This window comes from Balaenoptera physalus (genome assembly GCF_965194825.1).
Source record: "Balaenoptera physalus genome assembly, chromosome: 14".
Lineage (NCBI taxonomy): Eukaryota > Metazoa > Chordata > Mammalia > Artiodactyla > Balaenopteridae > Balaenoptera > Balaenoptera physalus.
This window is the reverse complement of record NC_138893.1, coordinates 30,556,224-30,568,791: the sequence shown is the minus strand read 5'-3', so window position 1 is coordinate 30,568,791 and position 12,568 is coordinate 30,556,224. Positions and strand designations below refer to the sequence as shown.

The window sequence follows — 12,568 nt, the reverse complement described above, 5'->3', positions numbered from 1 at the left end:
CCAGCCATCTCAGAGGCACTCAAGTGGAGGCCCCGCCTGTGAAATTTATGACCTGAAGCTTACGCTCTTCCAGCCCCTTTAAATGGGAAAATCTTTACCTTAGTTGAGGGATGAACTCATTCCACAATCTGAAAAAAAAAATTAAGCCCTTCCACAAGTGCTCTGCTCTGTTAGTTTTTACAACTCATCTGCAGACAACGAGGTTTAAATACCATTTACCAACAAGCTTCATTTTAAGCTTCCTTTGCGGAGGATGCAAAATCAATTACGTATCTGCTGATAACGTCCTCGTATCACGTTCTGGTGGCATCTCACAATTAATGCGGTCCATGAGGCTGACCGTGAGCGGCTTCACACAACACCTTCTGGCTATTACCAGCATCATTCTGACGCATTCTGACCCCACAGGGGGTTCAGACACAGCACAATGCATGGGGATTTTGCGTCTTTAAGAAATCAGTTTGTAGATGGTTTAATTAAAATACACCAGAGCATAATTCAATCGGAATTGAGGTTCCCATCAAACCAAATTAGGCAGCAGAAATCTTCCGAACCTTAAAAGTCCCTACAAGGGACAGGGTAGAAATTTCACTCAGCTCTTTGGAGTGTTTCTTCCTCTACTGATATAACTGTTTTCACCAGCAAAACCAACTGCACTCAAAGACAGAAGGGACATGACATCTTCTCAGCCAAGCCCCTCGTGTTGCAGGTGAGGAAAGAGGCTCAGAGAAGTCAAGTAAGCAGCCCCAGGACACAGAGCAGTCAGTGAGAACTGGGACCAGAGATGCAATGGCCTGAAAAAATGAGGGCAGCCCTACAAGGTAAGAGCCAGCAACCTCTAAAGTCAGACTGCCTGGGTTCAAGTCTCAATTCTATCATTCATAAGCTACCAAAACCTGGGCAGGGTGACCCTCTCTAGCCTCAGTTTTCACATCTGTAAAATGGAGGTGTTAATCGTGTCTGTTTCAAAGGTTGCTGAGAGTAAATGGAATAATGTAAAGTCTAGGACATACTAAGTACCCAAATGTGGGTTACTATTATCAGAACTCAAGTTTCTCAATTCCCTATGCTGTGTTTTATTTCACCAAACTGTTCTTTATATTATAGGTTCTTTACCTCTGAGAATCTCCCAGATCTAGGGAAGAAGGCTATGTGTGTGCACAACCCAGGGATGAGGCACCTACAGAGCACCAGGTGGGCACACGGAGACATGAAATGCATAAATTGTGGGTCTTCCAGAATTTGTTTTGATCTGATCAAAACTAATTTTAACTGATGGCCAATTGGAAGGAATCCAAAAACAATCTAAAAGATAAATGACAACATTGAAGTTCATGAAATTCTAAAATGCTTCCAAAGTGCTGTGGGTCCCTAGGTTTAATAAAATTAGATGGCACCAGAATAAGGTCTGTAGCTTAGTGATGGCATGGTACCCATGTCAATTTCCTGGTTGTAATAACGTTCTATGGTTATGTAAGATGTTATCATTGGGGGAAGCTGGTTGAAGAGTACATAGGAACTCTGTATTATTTTTGCAACTTCGTGTGACTCTAAAATTATTTCAAAACAAAAAGCAAAAATAAAATTATGAGGCAGAATCTAGGAGCGCCAAAAGATTAAGGGGACTCTTGGCAAGTCTTCAACATGTCAAAACATCTGGGGGTAGCCATGGGAGGGAGGAAGAACCTCCACGTGAGAGCACAGGAGGAAGTCAAGTCCTGAGGGACGGATGGGACTCGGTCAAGGCCAGGGGAAGAAAGCGATACTCAAGGCAGGGGCCGCACCAGCACGGGAGTTTGCTATGCCCTGGTCCCCCCTCCAAAGGGCCCCCTCTCCCCGAAGTGGGCTGCCTGGAGCTGTCACCAAATTCAAGTGAACAGCCACATGCTCACCTTTGGGACTTCACAGACTATTTCAGTCTTGTTTTTATGAGTGTGGTTTCAGCTGCCCACCCAAGACTTCCCCCGTCAAGCATGTGCTTACATAAAAATAACTTCTGCTCTCAAACCCTAAGTGAGAGGACAAGGAGGATGGGGGTTTTCTTTGCTTCTCACTAGCCCTGCTTTTTGGAACTGCAGCAGCTGTGGGCCAGCCAGCACGGGACAAGGGTTCTTCACCCAGAGATGAGACAGTGAGAAAGCGAAGCTGGAAAGGAAAATTCGGGGGATGTAGAACAGAAAACAACGGGCATCAACCCAAGGGTGCTCTAAACCAAGTCCTCTGACCAGCTCTCCCAAGCCCACCTGATCCCACCCTATCGACTGACCCCCTCCTGGGATCCTGGCATTGGTTGTTCCCTCTGCCTGGGATGCTCTTCCCGAGCTGCAGACAGTGTTGCCTTCTTGTCATTCAAGAATCAGCTTAGATGTCACCTTTTTGGAAAGGCCTTCTCCGATCACCCAGACAGTCACTTCCCATCCCATAGCACTTATCAGAGTCTGTTCTCTGATATTCGTGAACTCATCCATGAGAATATACACTCTGTGAGTGCAGGGACCCTGTCCATCTAATTACTGCTGGATTCCCAGCTCCTAGGACAGCACTGGGCACACAGTAGGTCCTCAATCACTGGAGGGCGGCTCTTAAAGGGGGTGCAGAGCCTGAGTCAGAAGAGTTGAAGATGAAGGGTCAGGCTCTCAAACGGTCTTCGTTAATGAAGTTGAAGGATCAGGGGCAAGTCATTTCACCCCCGCAGGTCTCAGTTTCTCCAGCTGGAAAAGGGGGGTAAGCAGGACAGAAAAACAACCCAGACGACCGGTAAGACTCTTGCCGTTTCCACACTGTGGGTCGAGGTTTTCAATCAATCAATGTATTCTTGCCTCTCCTCCTTTCATCCATTTGTCCATCCATCCAATCATTCTTTCCCATGGGCTGGGTCCTGGGGATATAACCTTGAGTGAGACACACCTCCTATCCTAAAGGGACAAATAACCTTCTAGTGGCAGAGAGGGAAAGGAGGTAATTCCTGCACTGACCAGCTAAGGGCCAAGGAGACTCCTGGGTCTCTGGCTGGGCCATGCATGCAGAGAAGGAAACCAGAGCTAAAATCCCACAGATGCTGCAGTGATGGAACATGGATGTTAGTTACATCCAGGGAATCTGATCAAGAAACCCAAAGAGAGTCACAGTCGAGGACAGACTGAGGACAGAAGAGGATGGCTCCTGAGATTTCTGCAGATTATCTGTCCCCCATCTTTGCCATGGAAGGACTGGAAACCCTCCTCTGGAGAATCATGATGTCGTATACCTTAAACTAATACAAGTTATATGTCAATTATATCTCAATAAAACTAGAAAAAAAAAAAGGAAAGAACAAAAATACAAAAGCTAGCCTGGGGATTCAGCTCAACACCCCGGGACGCACCCCCAGCCCTTGCAACACACCCACCCGGGGGAGCTGCCCGCAGGTCCCGCACATTTCCTTCCTGGCTGGGGCCCAGCCTGACTCTTTAAAAAACAACTTCATAATGTACCCTGGAGTCACAGTCACAGCCCCTTGTTTATGGGCTCGGCCAGATCAGATAAAATTTCATTCTCTGAATTGGTTCCTAATTTAATTACTCTCCGGATAAGCGCTGGCCTCCCGTGGCTGCAGGGGACGGACTCAGAAGGCACTGGCGCCACCAGCCACGAGCTGCACTTCTCGTTTGGCAGCTGGTGGAGGGTGAGTTGCTCTGGGGCCTTTGTGGATCAAAGGGGATTAGAACGGTGGGCTTGGGCCAGGCGGGCACCGTCCGTCCACCCGACCAGCCTGTGTTTACTGTCGCCAGCCAATCAAGAGGGTGACCTGCAGTTTCACTAAGCGCTCAGGGAAAACGTTCAGGGTAACTGGACTGACTCTGAAAATCCCGATTCAGTCCTGACTCTGTGTGGCCTTTCTGGGCTTCGGTTTCCCCAGCTACAAAATGGGGCTGCACTATGTTTCCCCTGAAGCCCTTTCCAAGCCCTAGAATTCAGACAATTCAGGTGGGGATCAGAACCTCATCTGAGAATCAAGCCTTCTCTAGGGCCAGGGAAAAAGCACACAAAAAAGTAAATGAATCTTATTATTAAAAGCAAGTAAAAATATCTCATAAATTTTAATTCTAGAAATGGAAACGTGTCCACACAAAAACTCATAAATGAACGTTTACAGCAGCACTATTCATAAGGGCCAACGGGTGGAGAACACCCAAATGTCTATCAACAGATGAATGGATAAATAAAATGTGGTCTGTTCATGCAATGGAATATTATTTGGCCATAAAAAGGAATGAAGTACTGATACAAGCTACCATATGGATGAACCATGAAACATTACGTTCAGTGAAAGAAACCAGACCCCACAAAAGACATATTACATGATTTCATTCATCTGAAGTCCAGAACAGAGAAATCAACAGAGATAGAAAATAGACTCCTGGTTGCTTAAGGCTGGAGGATGGGGGGTGAATGGAGAGATAGAGGGCTGATTAGCTAATAGGTACATGGTTTCTTTTTGATACAATGAAGTGTTGTAAAATTACATGTGGTGCTGGTTGCACATGTCTGTGAACATACTAAAAACTACAGAATTGTGTACTTTAAATGGGTGAATTTTATGTTATGTGAATTACATCTCGTTAAAGCTGTTTTACAAAAAGGACAGGTTGAATGGGCAAAAAAGTCTGTTGCGTGATTTGGGAGATTGGGATTGACATATATACACTAATACGTATAAAATAGATAACTAATAAGAATCTGCTGTATAAAAAAATAAAAGAAATAAAATTCAAATTTAAAAAATCGGATGAGAACTTCGTAAAATAAATATATATACATATAAATACACACACACACACACACACACACACACACACACGTCTCCCTAAACAATCCTGTACCTTCATAACTGATCCAAAGGTACATAAACCCACACACACACAGAAAAAAAGAAACTGCTGACTTAAAAGTGGGCAGGCCTGCATTTTTCTATTGATTTGTTTCAGTTTTAACAGCCAAAAGCAAATTTATTTTCTACCATCTAAATGGCAACTGAGGTTTCATCTACTTTCCAATACATCATTTTTATTCTCTGAGCCAAACTGTGAACAATGCAAAAGATGCGTGGATTTTCAGCTGTCAACCCATGGGCAAAAGATTTTTTTTTTTTCCTGGAAGCTATTTCCAATAAAGAGGCCACATTTGTTAAGCTCACTCTTCCCTTTTGTACATCTTTCCATACCTAATTTCTCACAGAAACTGCTACAGAGCAGGTATAAATAGCTTTTCAAAGTTACGGCAACACAGATATCAGGCTGATCCCACTTTCATTAATCAGAGCCTTCTTTCATCCTCTCATTTAGTGCTGCTGATAACTTTCTTAGCCAAGTTCAACATGTCCTAAAAGCAGCTATTTCCTCTGACTTTCAAAATAGTGCGCTTGGATTACTGGCCTGAAGTGGGGTTGGATGGGGCCTTCCTGGAACTATTATCTTTATAGAGAGTTGTGACAGAATAAGGGAAGGTCCCATCACTGAAGGTCAGGCTACAGATGACCAAAGAAAAGGCAATCGTGAGCTTCCCACGGTTCAAGAACACCCAGGTACACAGGAAGATGGTCCTCCCTAAGGACTCACCATTTCTAAGCCCACACGGTGTTTCTTTCAGACAAGAAATACTGATGGGTCAAAGTAAGAGGCAAACAGGGGAAGTTTAGTGCTTAATGCTGGATGGTACACAGGCAGCGTGGGCCTACAAGTCAGCTCTCCACGCCCCTCCCCTCAGACCACCACCCTGCTTTACTTCCTCCCCTGGGTGGGGCTCAGCATCCTGGGACCCCAAGCAGAAAGATGCTTGAAACTCCTATAGCCAGGACACCATGCCCTTTGCAAGACAGGGAAGGAGTCCTGCTACCTCAAAACTGAGATCCAGTCCTAAGGCAACAGTGCCCAGTGGGAGAGAGGAGGTGTTGGTCCCACCAGAGAGAAGGGCCCTGGGCTGGCTGGGATGCCAGACAAAGGAGGTCCTGGTAGCAGCCAAACAGAGGCCAGAGCTGGGGGGCCCCGGCCCTGCCAAGAACCCCCTGGGTCCCCACTCATTTGTTCTTCACCCTGTGATGATAGGGAGGTTTCCAGGCGGGGGACGAGCCTGGATTCAGGGCTGGCTTATGGACTATGTTGGCCCTCTCCAACAGACCAGACATCCCCCACTCTGTATTTGTTGAGAATCTGGAGAGAGGCTTTCCATCGAGGGCTGCCAACAGAGAGTTTGGAGAATAAACCCACCCAACACACACACACACACACACACACACACACACACACACACACACACACACACACACACAGTGCCAGGAGCAGAGGCCCTGGCCCAGCCCGACTGCAGCCCCCAATCTCTCACTCCAAAGAAGAGGGCAGAGACCAAGTAAGTGGTGATATCCTGCCTCCAGCAAATGTCTGACAAATCTGCACTTTTCTTCATGGAAAATTAAAAAGCTAAACTGCCCCAAGAATCTGATGGAGGAGGACATCCTCCAGGGGCCCTGAGACTTCATCCTTGAACCAGAAACGAGATGGCGGAAAGAACACCAATCCCCGCATTCATCTCACATCTTCCTACAGCAGCAGCAATTCTGAAATCAGGTGTCTGGTTACATGACCCAGAGATGAGCCAGCTGCAGCCAACTCCCACCTGGATGTCTAGGAAACTGAGGACAGAGAAGCCGGCCGGTCCCACGGGACCTGGGCCAAAACTTCGCCCTGTCCAGGGTGGCTGCAACTTAACAGACAGCGTGATCATAAGTGTCTGTCGGGAAACCCAACTACTTGACCCAATTCCCCGGGGCAACTCTGCTTTCTTGTAATCCTGGAGATCCCTTACGTGCACAAAGCAAATACGGTTCTGTGTGTGTACATTTGGAAGACTTTATATAAACAGGTTCATGAATCAGAGGCAGTAATCCTCTGTAGACCAATAGTCTGATTTTTGGTTTGGAAATTATGGTCCCTATAAATACGTGCCAGGACATACTTTATATTTTTAATGCAAATATTTACATTCCAAACAAAGGAGCATGGAACTTAAAGACAAGCTATTTATACTGGCCATAAGAAACACTAACGGCCGCCACATTTCTTTCCTGAGTAAATGGCTCCTGCTTCTATTCCTGAAATACCAACCAAAATTCCATAACATTTATCCCCAAGACTCTCAAGACACAAAAGAACTGTGGTCACTACCTTTTAATAGCCCAAAAATCTAGTGTCAGGAAATCCAAGGTTATTACATTAGGCTCTTGACTCCTTCAGAAATTTAGTGACAAGCATTAACTCTCCTGCACCATGCTGCCAAATTGGGGATACTTTTCTGTCTTCTGGCTGCACACCCAGAGGCCCACAAGAAATCCATCACAGCCCTTTCTCCAGGACTAGCTGGCTTTTGATGCATTAATTCAACAAATGACAGTCTCTCATGACTGAGTGGGCCCCCAGACAGCCTCCTCACCCTTGAGAGGCTTGCTGGGCCTGGGTGAGTGGACCACACCCAGGAAAACTAGAAAGAACGTGGTATAAAGTAGGTTGAGTTCAATAGCGTAGAATTGCAGACACTCAGAGGAGGATGGTAACACCTGGATGGGAGGATATGGAGAGATGGTAAGAATTACTGGCAAAGGTTCCCAAAGGTGGTGATGGGAGGTGGGGCAGGGGGCTGATGAAGGTTCAGGCCATGCAAAGAGGGGGCTGTATCCACAGTTCCCCTCTGGGATGAACCAGGAGGGAGAACCAAGGGGAGGCAGAAAAGGCTCTCCCACTCAGGCTACCAGGCTGTCAGTCAGCCTGTGGCTCCGCGGGCACACCCCCCCGCCCCCGGCCCCCTGCCCTTGTAAATTACATGTGTGTTACAAAGGCTAATCATTATCTCAATCTGGCTAATCACTGCCATGCTCTGCAGATAACAAGGCCTGGTTAACAGGCTCACTTCCTAATCTCAATGTCCCCCTCAATATCCTTATCAACTGTATATCTAATGCTGCCCTTACCAACTTATGCCTAATAGGTGCCATGTGCCAGGCCCAAACCCCTGCCCGCCCCCCCCCCCCCGCCGTGGGTCAGGCCCTGGGCTAAGTACTTATTATTTGCTGTGTGTGGAGGTGGGGTGGGGGGTCGGGGGGTTATCTTCTTGCGCACTCCTGATGATTCCTTCCTCGTGGAGAGAGCGCCACCTGTGTACCACCACTTGTGTCTACACCTGGTGGTGTCCATCCACCCCCATCCCAGGAGTGTGCAAGGAGGACCTAGACAGACATAGGTAGCCTGGCCTTGCCTCTTCCCACACAGAGTAGGCACTGCCCCCTGCTGGCTGCCCTGTGGAGGAAGGGGGCCGCCCCAGGGAGAGGCTGCCGCTTTCCCACTCGACCTGTGACTCAGGGGAGGTCAGCCGGCCTAACTGCCCACTTCTCACTTGAGGATTGCGATGCCCACGTGCCCACCGGTTCAATCACATTCTACCTTGTCTACTTTAGTCGGGAACAAACATTGCATTTTTACCTCCACCCATCTTTCTCCTCCCCTCTCTCTCGGTAGGTTCAGAACTTGGCCAGGAAAGAAGGGTTCAGTTTGGGGAGCTCCCTTGAACCCTAACTTGTACTACTGGTACTCAAACTACACTACAAGGACAAGGTAGAGATTATTAACCCCACTTTACAGATGAGGAAACCGAGGCACAAGGAGATTAAACCACTTGCCCAGGGTCATGATCAAACACAGGTCAACGTGGTGCCCAGGCTCACCCCACCACCTCCAAGGGTCTATACAGGATTCAACACCCAGGCTAAAAGAACATCCGCATGATGGGCACCAAACATTTGGTTGATTGGAAAATGAAGGTGCTGGCCGAACTTACTTCATCCAGCCCGAGTCAGTTAATGTGTGTCACGAAGGGCGGACAGAGCTGCCCAGACCCCTTTCAACAGGGGTGAGAAAATAACACACCTTCACAGACCTCTCAGACTCTGAACTGCACCTTCTAACATCACAGCAAATGTGCCACGGGCCCCGGCCCTTGGGGCAGCTCCCTACAAGGGCACAGCAGAGCAGGACAGAACTTCTCCCAAGATCCAGGGCTGCCCCGAGAGGAATAGAATTGCCAACTCTCAGGCCCTTTCCCCCTCAGAGGCCACTTCACTATGTTTTCGACCACAGGGAGCAAAAAGGGTCAGCAAACACATACCCCATTTCAAGAGAAGACGTGAAACCACCAGGTTCCCTCATATCACTGGAAAAAACAATTGTGCCTGCCCTGTAATCCAATTATTTGCCCATGTTGGGGTATTTTGCAGGCACCTGGGTAACTAGGCTGCCTGTTTCAATATTTTTATCACAAACACAGTTCTGGAAAGTGCCCAGGTTTCCATTATAATGATACTCTCTGCTTTTGAGGATCTGCCAGCCTCACTTTCTTCAGAGACCTGAAAGGCTTGGACCACGACAAACTCTAGAAATGTAGCATAGGTGTCAGGGAGAGCCTGCCCCGGCAAAAAGCCCCCCCCCACACACACCTGCTCAGGACTCTCTGAAGCTTGCAGTGGTGCTCAAGATGTAACATTCAAAAGCCAGCCACCCCAGCACATTTCCTGGTCTGCCCTGGGCTTAAGCGCATCTCATAGGAGCGCAGCCAAACGGACCTACAGCCTGTCCACAGCGTTCCGCTGGAAGCATCCCAGAGGGCAACTGTGGATCCAGCCCCCTCTTTGCACAGATGAAGAAATAGCCCAGAGAGGTGAAGCAACCAGCCTGACTAGAATCCAATGTGTCCTGGGGCTCCTGGCCTTACGGGGTGTCAGAGAAGCCCTCTGAGGTAGAATATGCTAGAATTCCACCCCCCACACACACCAAGAAATATACACATCTACATAAAAAACTGTACGTGCAATTTCAGAGAGATCAGAGACGTCCCCCGTCCCTGGTTATGAGCTCTAGAGCTAAAGAACACCACAAAAGCCGATGTTTCTTAAGCACTTACTGTATGCCAGGCACCACTGCAAGTGTCCGGCAGGTATTGTCATGTATAGGCCCCCAGCCCTCAGGCCAGGGGTGAAGTCGCCCCAGACCACTCCAATGTCAGAGTCGCTAACCCAGGCTCCTGCCGCGCTCCGGGCAGCACTGTGTAACTCTGACTTGCACAAGTTCTGCCTCGCCCACTACTCTGAGTGCTGCCTCTCAGCTCCCACGCACCTGGCCCTGGGCCTGCACCTGGAAGAAGGCGTAAATGCTGCATGTAGCTGCTGCTGATGAAAGAGGCTGCTCGCGTTTCCTGTACATCCTTTTCGAAATCAGCAGAGACTGAGAACCTGCTTTCTTCTGCCACCTCCCCGCCCCTTACCACTTGCTGATTCACGCCCGCCTTCCCCTTCTAGAGCCACGATTGTTTTTCTCCACCTCCAGCCCCATTTCCCTCCTTCCTCCACTGTCATTCTGTGCTCCTAGCTCCTGCACATCCGGATGGCTGAAAGCTTCTTCCCTGTGATCTCCAACAGCCTCCCTGCCCTCTGACTGAGACAAAGGGGGACACCTGTCTGATCTGGCTGGCACAGGGCCAGCTGGGAATCAGTAGGGGCCCAGCAAATGACAGCTGTTATGACCAAATGTCTTCCTCCCCAACCCCCGTACTTAAAAAATATATATATTCTGTATTGGCCCAAATCCACACAAAACCTTTACTTTTCTTCCTAGATATGGAGACTGGATACTCAGTAGATAACTGCCACCTCTATGCTTCATTTCATGCTGTGAAGACACAGGTCTACACATAAATCATCTCGTCCCAGTGCTTCATTTTAAAGGATGAGCGCCTCAGGAAGGAAATCAGACCCCAGCACTTGAGAACAATAACGAAAGACCCTGTGCAAGTCAAAACAGTCTCCCAGTACGTCGTTAGTTAAGTGAGAAGACAGGCTCTGGATTCACAGCAAAGCAACGCAGTCACGGCGGAACTCAGTCACCATCACCTGAGCATCCTGACTTTCAGGTGGGTGTACCGTTCTCACCAGTGGCTGAAAGTGTCGCTTCTAAATCACGTGCTGCTAAAGAGATGCCCAGTGACAGAGGGCTCACACAGTGACACTCCCAGGCCAGCTACGTTTCAAAATAATTTCTGTTTTTAGAATTTAAGGAAACTCCTCTCTCATACAAATGCGTCCCAAATGACACCTGGCAATCCAGGGCCTGCTGAGACCTGGGGACCAGGACAGGGTCTGGATACAGGGACAGGAAGCAAGAGCTCCCTACCACAGCCAATGTCCATTCATCTAGAAGTTTCCAAGAGGCTCCAGCCCAGCAGGGTGGGATGAAAGAGCCGGCCCAGGCACTGGAGAATCAGAGACCTGGGCTGACTTTCCACTTCTGGGCTGTGTGACTTCAGACCCACTGCTCCGAGCCTCAGTTTCCACATCAGTAAAAGGAGACCCCTCCTCCACAACCCACCTCTCACTTTCCTTGCCTTACTGTCCTGCCCACCTCTGAATGCAGCTCGCTGTTCATCTGTCCATCGGGTACAGGCATTTTCGCCTGCTCCCTTCCTACGAGGGCTGGGACTGTGTCTTATCATGGTGTACTATTTGATCATGAAATTATATGAAAAGTTTCAGGCAGGGTGTCTCTTTCCACATGACAAGAATTCATCGCTTTGCAGGGCAGAAATAGAGACACAGATGTAGAGAACAAATGTATGCACACCAAGGGGGGAAGGGGGGTGGTGGTGGTGTGATAAACTGGGAGATTGCGATTGACATATATACACTAATATGTATAAAATAGGTAACCAATAAGAACCTGCTGTATAAATAAATAAATAAATAAAATTCAAAAAAAAAAAAAAAGAATTCATCAAATAGCTATTGAATGGATGCATGACACACAGCACATGAAGGAGCCGGGCACATGGCCACAGGCACATTGGGCACCTGTCAATTCTCAGTCCCTCGGCCTCGGGGAGATGCGATCCCCATGCCCTGTCAGGTGTCACGTGTCTCTGACAGTGGGACGCCCTCCCCAGTACACAGACACAGGGCCAGATGTCAAGCTTCAGACCTCCTGGCAGAGCACTCACCCCACCCCTTACTTGCAGAACTGGAGCCCACACTTAAATGTCCAGGCTCGAGAATTCTCTTGAAAAGTAACAAGACCTGTCAAGTCGATTTTTTTTTCCCCCAACTGGCTGGAGCTGAGTCAAAGCTGCCCTCTTTAGGTAGGGCATGTGCTCACCTGCCCAGGGCAGCCCCGGAGTGTCTCCCCTCTCCCCATCCCCTGGAGCTAGCCCGGATGCGGATGCTCGCCATGCCATCGGCAGATGCTAGGCGGATGCTAGCCGGCCACCTCCAGCCAGGCCCTAGGTGGCCTCGGACAACCACAGTCTAATCACAACCCAGCCCTAACCTAAAGCTTCTGCTAGTGCAGGTTCCAAGAGCCTGGGGCTCCCGTGGCCCAGCTGGTTGACTTGGAGTTTCTTTTCTGCTCTTTCTCCAGACACCAAATAAGCAGAGTCCACTTCCCAACCTCTCCCAAACTTTCCTGTAAACATAGCCTCTTCCAGATGCAGGGATTAATCTTCT

At 48.5% G+C, this 12,568-nt stretch overlaps 1 protein-coding gene across 7 annotated transcripts in view; it reads right to left on the bottom strand.

Annotated features, from left to right (window-relative positions):
- Positions 1 to 12,568, bottom strand: part of CHST15 (carbohydrate sulfotransferase 15) — a 100,356-nt gene that overhangs the window by 84,918 nt on the left and 2,870 nt on the right. The gene's annotated exons all lie outside the window — the stretch shown is intronic.